The sequence below is a fragment of the Pinus tabuliformis genome, chromosome Q (genome assembly GCF_031772625.1).
Source record: "Pinus tabuliformis cultivar Carrire ecotype Pingquan chromosome Q, CPIR1, whole genome shotgun sequence".
NCBI classification, from domain to species: domain Eukaryota; kingdom Viridiplantae; phylum Streptophyta; class Pinopsida; order Pinales; family Pinaceae; genus Pinus; species Pinus tabuliformis.
Window position 1 is genome coordinate 805,859,939 of NC_142296.1, and position 7,400 is coordinate 805,867,338.

Here is a 7,400-nt window from a genome sequence, read left to right on the forward strand (position 1 = left end):
TTATTGTAGCTCGTTTGCCCGGCTCTCAATTGTCGGTTCGTTTCGATCGTTCGGGCGGGTCATTTGAGGGCGCCCATTTGAACTCGTTTGGGCGGGTCGTTCGGGCGAGGTCGCACCCAGGAAAACGAGCCCGTATCAGAAATGCTAAGTTGTGACTCGAGGTTGGCTTTCTGCATGTTCGTGCAGCTCGTTTGCCCGGCTCTCCTTTGTCGGTTCATTTCGGTCGTTCGGGCGGGTCGTTTGAGGGCGCCCGTGTGAACTCGTTCGGGCGAGGGCGCGCCCGGGCGAATGAGCCCGTATAAAAAATGCTAAGTTGTAACCCGAGGTTGGCTTTGTGTACATTCGTGTAGCTCGTTTTCCCGACTCTCCCTTGTTGGTTCGTTTCGGTTATTCGGGCGCCCATGCAAAATCGTTCGGGCGGGTCGTTTGAGGGCGCCCGTGCGAACTCGTTCGGGCGGGTCGTTAGGGCAAGGGCGCGCCCGGGCGAACGAGCACGTATCAAAAATGCTAGGTTGTGACCCGAGGTTGGTTTTGGGCATGTTCGTGCAGCTCTTTTGCCCGGCTCTCCCTTGTCAGTTCGTTTCGGTCGTTCGGGCGGGTCGTTTGAGGGTGCCCGTGTGAACTCGTTCAGGTGGGTCGTTCAGGCGAGGGCGCGCCCGGGCGAACGAGCCCGTATCAAAAATGCTAAGTTGTGACTCGAGGTTGGCTTTGTGCATGTTCATGCAGCTCGTTTGCCCGATTCTCCCTTGTTGCTTCATTTTGGTCGTTCGGGTGGGTCGTTTGAGGGCACCTGTAAGGCCCTCGAGACCTGGGCAGGCGCGCGGTGGGCGAACATCTCTTCACACGGTGGTTAGACGTGGGTACGACCCGGGCGGGCGCCCTTGCACGATGGGCGGGCGGCCCGACGAGTTGATGTGCGACGGGCACGACGAGCCGAGGTGGAGGTGCGGTCACTCGGCGAGCCGGCGGTTAGGCACGACGAACCGAGGTGCGGTCAACCGAGCTGGCAAACAGGCACGGCGATTTGAGGTTCGGGTGCGGTCACCCGACGAGCTGCGGACAGGGCGGCGAGTTGGTATGCGGGTGTGGCCACCCGACGAGCCGGTGCGGTGGATAAACGGGCGACCCGTGGGCGACCCGCGCACGATGGGCGGGTGACCCGTGGGCGACCCGCGCCCGATGGGTGGACGACCCGAGCGACGGACTATGCGATGGAGAGCACAGTTGTGTGGAGCGCGGGTATGGTTCGACAGCAGGCGGGCGCGGTTATAATGCGACGAAATAGCGGTTGCGGTGCGACGAAAGGTTGGCACAATGCGACACAAAAATAAGCTAAGTGTGAAATAATGCGAATGGTGAAAGAAGGTTATACCCACGCGTTGAGGACTTACATATGCGCAAAGCTGATGTGTTAATATGTGGTTATGGGCATTGAGCGAAGGATATGGGGGTCGGCCTTGAGGCTGGACACCCCTCTCCAAATGAACGCAGAAACATATATTATATGGAGGCTTGTACACATATATAAATATGTGTGGTTAATTAAAATATAAATATAATAATATATATACGTGGGCATGTATGTGAAATAGTGGGGTCGGCCATGAGTGGTGCACCCCCCTTAAAACACATGGAGAAGAGCGTATATATTGATGGAGGATGGAGCTTCATTTCTCCATCGAACTTCGCTTGGAGTGTCTTCGCATAAGGACAAGAAAAAGTGCGAAGGTCTTAAGGAGATGTGCATTCCTCATGCGCATAAAGGTTGAGAGGATCTCGCATGTTGTGGATTGGGTTATGTGAAGGTTTATCCCGGTTGAGGAGGTTCTGTACACGATATTTGTGTAGGATTGTATGAGCGTCTTGGTGACCTGTGCGGGTACCCGCTCTTGGGCAAAGGTGCACAAATGTGTATGTAGAAGGTTGTCTTATGCCTTGTTGTAAATATTGCTAAGTGTTGGCTTGGATTTTTCCAAGCACACTTGTTGATGTAATATTGAAGATTATCATAATATATTATTATCGGGCAGACTTGTTCGGGAGTTGCTCCTCCCTTTATACTTGTGTGCAATTGTGTTTATCTTGGTTAATTGCATAATGGTTAATGAATGAGTATGGGCTTCATTAAGTATAAAGGTTAATGCTTTTACTTGAGAAAAACAAACTAAGTATGTTTATGTGAAAGGCGTAGTCCATGTGCATGAGTATTGTTAAAAAGAAAGTGTACGGTGGTGCCGCACCTCGCCGGACACGGTTGGAAGACTACCGTAGGCCTGCGGGCGTGACAGGTGGTATCAGAGCTCAGTCTAGAGCTGGTGAGTAGGGGTTGCTCGTGAAGGTTTCAAAAACTCGGTTTGAGCAGGGTTGCTTGTGACAAAGGTTATGGAGAACAGTTTGGGTTACATAGACTTGATGGTTTATGGTAAAACCATTCAAGCCCTGGTAGACATGAAAGTTACACATAACTTTATGACTACACGGTTAGCAAAAGAGGCTGGGCTAACATCTACTATGGAGGTCAAGGCAGTGGACTCTAGAGCTAAGGTGGCAGGTTTGGTACACAATGTACCTGTGCAGATAGAAGAATGGAGAGGTCAGTTGGACTTCATTACGATGGAGATGAAACAAGGCTATTGTTGTCCCCTTCTATGATGAAGATGTTGCAGACATGACTACGATGAAGGATGAACTTGAGGCTGATCAAGTTGGACCAGGATCGTGTAGTTTGTCAACATGTATGGATGAGGTCACTCACATGGAGGAACCTCATGATGACGAAGTAAGTATTGGTACTTGTGTTTCATTTGAGCATTTGGTAGATGGACCTTGTGCAGTGAAAGGCAAAGCCAGTTTGCCTATGCTATGGAGGATCTTGCCATGGATGACTATGATGAAACCTTGTATGGAGAAGCAAGGATTGTCGACTATTGCAGGACTTGTCGGGGCTACTTGTGACCTTATGGTTGAAGGTGCAAAGGCCCGTGAAAAGGGTGGGACTTGATGATCGTTGTGGATGATTGGGTCATGCTTTAGCCACTTTGGCTAGGTGCCCGGCATGACTCATAGACAGATTGAAGGGCACACCCTTGGGTGGACTTCTCATGGCCGAGACCCAGAGATAGTCTTGGTGGACTCTTTGGTGGAGGAGCTATGATGGAAGGGACTCGTGATGATGATGATATGGTTGGGTGACCGAGTTCACTAAACCGAGGATTGCAACTTGGATGAGGATGACCGATGTTGTGATGTACTTGGTTGGACTACATGAGCAACAAAGTCATGGACATCAGGTTGGAGACTTGAGGATGGCATGTTGCAAATGATGAAGAGGGCTTCATGGACCTGAATGGGGCACATCGAGAGTTGATTACTTGGATGGAGTTGTGAGCAACTATGAAGCATTCCTACTACATGGAGAGCTGAGGCATCTTGCAGGGACCTTTTGGCCGAGACTTGTATGCTTGCTAGGATGTTGGTTGGGGATGGTTTATGGAGCTCATGGTGACATGAGATTGTTGTGACTTTGGGGACATCATATATGGTGGACTTAGAGGTCTGATGCATTGAGGAGCTGAGGTCAGGAGACTTTGATGCAGTATGGGATGCATACTTCCAAAGTACATGTATGGGCATGGATTGGAAGAGTGACTTGATGTGGAGGATCGATGAGACACTTTGAGGTGATGGGGTCACGATGATGATGATGCCTTGGTGGTTGCACTTTGGCATGAGTTGAGTCGAGGCTCAGCTAATTTTCACACATGATGATGTTGGGACAAATGTGGCTGATCACTTGTGGCACATTGACACCAAACGTCATGGACAACATGTTGCAGATGAGGTGGATGGAGTTCCATGGACCTGAGCATGGGATCGTGGAGATGAGTGTTGACACATGACTGGGATGTGTAGCACTTATACATGGGCAGTTTGCACATGGACATAACCTGATGGAGACGAGACCTTATATATGTTGCAGTGATGTTTGCCTTACATAGAGGAGTCTACATCATGGTCGATGGCAGTCTTGGTAGAGAGCTACTGGGATGGTGTGTTGTCGAGGATGACAACGATTTCGGGTGGAGGAGGATGTAAGGCCCTCGAGACCTGGGCAGGCACGCGGTGGGCGAACATCTCTTCACACGGCGGTTGGAAGTGGGCACGACCCAGGCGGGCACCCTTGCATGATGGGCGGGCGGCCCGACGAGTTGATGTGCGATGGGCACGACGAGCCGAGGCGCAGGTGCGGTCACCCGGCGAGCCGACGAGCTGGCGGTTAGGCACGACGAACCGAGGTGCGGTCACCCGAGCTGGCAAATAGGCACAACGAGTTGAGGTTCGGGTGCGGTCACCCGACGAGCTGCGGATAGGGCGGCGAGTTGGTATGCGGGTGCGGCCACCCGACGAGCCGGTGCGGTGGATAAACGGGCGACCCGTGGGCGACCCGCGCACGATGGGCGAGTGACCCGTGGGCGACCCGCGCCCGATGGGTGGACGACCCGAGCGACGGACTGTGCGATGGAAAGCACGATTGTGTGGAGCGCGGGTACGGTTCGACAGCAGGCGGGCGCGATTCAACATAGGCGGGCGCGGTTATAATGAGACGAAACAGCTATTGCGGTGCGACGAAAGGTTGGCACAATGCGACACAAAAAGAAGCTAAGTGTGAAATAATGTGAAGGGTGAAAGAAGGTTATACCCACGCGTTGAGGACTTACATATGTGCAAAGCCGACGTGTTAATATGTGGTTATGGGCGTTGAGCGAAGGATATGGGGGTCGGCCTTAAGGTTGGACACCCCTCTCCAAATGAACGTAGAAACATATATTATATGGAGGCTTGTACACATATATAAATATGTGTGGTTAATTAAAATACAAATATAATAATATATATACGTGGGCATGTATGTGAAATAGTGGGGTTGGCCATGAGTGGTGCACCCCCCTTAAAACACATGGAGAAGAGCGTATATATTGATGGAGGATGGAGCTTCATTTCTCCATCGAACTTCGCTTGGAGTGTCTTTGCATAAGGACAAGAAAAAGTGCGAAGGTCTTAAGGAGATGCGCATTCCTCATGCGCATAATGGTTGAGAGGATCTCGCATGTTGTGGATTGGGTTATGTGAAGGTTTATCACGGTTGAGGAGGTTCTGTACACAGTATTTGTGTATGATTGTATGAGCGTCTTGGTGACCCGTGCGGGTACCCGCTCTTGGGAAAAGGTGCACAAATGTGTATGTAGAAGGTTGTCTTATGCCTTGTTGTAAATATTGCTAAGTGTTGGCTTGGATTTTTCCAAGCACACTTGTTGATGTAATATTGAAGATTATCATAATATATTATTATCGGGCAGACTTGTTCGGGAGTTGCCCCTCCCTTTATACTTGTGTGCAATTGTGTTTATCTTGGTTAATTGCATAATGGTTAATGAATGAGTATGGGCTTCATTAAGTATAAAGGTTAATACTTTTACTTGGTTGAGAAAAACAAACTAAGTATGTTTATGTGAAAGGCGTAGTCCATGTGCATGAGTATTGTTAAAAAGAAAGTGTCCGGTGGTGCCTCACCTCGCCGGACACGGTTGGAAGACTACCGTAGGCCTGGGGGCTTGACAGGTGGTATCAGAGCTCGGTCTAGATCTGGTGAGCAGGGGTTGCTCGTGAAGGTTTCAAAGACTCGGTTTGAGCAGGGTTGCTCGTGACAAAGGTTATGGAGAACAGTTTGGGTTACATAGACTTGATGGTTTATGGTAAAACCATTCAAGCCCTGGTAGACACGAAAGTTACATATAACTTTATGACTACACGGTTAGAAAAAGAGGCTGGGCTGACATCTACTATGGAGGTCAAGGCAGTGGACTCTAGAGCTAAGGTGGCAGGTTTGGTACACAATGTACCTGTGCAGATAGAAGAATGGAGAGGTCAGTTGGACTTCATTACGATGGAGATGAATGACTTCGATATGATACTTGGACGAGATTTCTTGAAGGGAAACAAGGCTATTGTTGTACCCTTCTATGATGAAGATGTTGCAGACATGACTACGATGAAGGATGAACTTGAGGCTGATCAAGTTGGACCAGGATCGTGTAGTTTGTCAACATGTATGGATGAGGTCACTCACATGGAGGAACCTCATGATGACGAAGTAAGTATTGGTACTTGTGTTTCATTTGAGCATTTGGTAGATGGACCTTGTGCAGTGAAAGGCAAAGCCAGTTTTCCTATGCTATGGAGGATCTTGCCATGGATGACTATGATGAAACCTTGTATGGAGAAGCAAGGATTGTCGACTATTGCAGGACTTGTCGGGGCTACTTGTGACCTTATGGTTGAAGGTGCAAAGGCCCGTGACAAGGGTGGGACTTGATGATCGTTGTGGATGATTGGGTCATGCTTTAGCCACTTTGGCTAGGTGCCCGGCATGACTCATAGACAGATTGAAGGGCACACCCTTGGGTGGACTTCTCATGGCCAAGACCCAGAGATAGTCTTGGTGGACACTTTGGTGGAGGAGCTATGATGGAAGGGACTCGTGATGATGATGATATGGTTGGGTGACCGAGTTCACTAAACCGAGGATTGCAACTTGGATGAGGATGACCGATGTTGTGATGTACTTGGTTGGACTACATGAGCAACAAAGTCATGGACACCGGGTTGGAGACTTGAGGATGGCACGTTGCAAATGATGAAGAGGGCTTCATGGACCTGAATGGGGCACATCGAGAGTTGATTACCTGGATGGAGTTGTGAGCAACTATGAAGCTTTCCTACTACATGGAGAGTTGAGGCATCTTGCAGGGACCTTTTGGCCGAGACTTGTATGCTTGCTAGGATGTTGGATGGGGATGGTTTATGGAGCTCATGATGACATGAGATTGTTGTGACTTTGGGGACATCATATATGCCCGACTCTCCCTTGTCGCTTCGTTTCGGTCGTTCAGGCACCCATGCAAAATCGTTCGGGCGGGTTGTTTGAGGGCGCCTGTGTGAACTCGTTGGCATGGGTCGTTCGGGCGGATCATTTGAGGGTGCCCATGTGAACTCGTTCGGGCGGGTCGTTTGAGGCGCTCGTGTGAACTCGTTCAGGTGGGTCGTTTGAGGGCGCCCATGTGAACTCGTTCGGGTGGGTCGTTCGGGCGGGTCGTTTGAGGCGCCCGTGTAAACTCGTTCGGGCGGGTTGTTTGAGGGCGCCCGTGTGAACTCGTTCGGGCGGGTCGTTCAGGCGAGGGCGTGCCCGGGCGAACGAGCCCGTATCAAAAATGCTAAGTTGTGACCCGAGGTTGGCTTTGTGCACATTCGTGCAGCTCGTTTTCCCGGCTCTCCGTTGTCGCTTCGTTTCGGTCGTTCGAGCGGGTCATTTGAGGGCACTCGTGTGAACTCGTTCGGGCGGG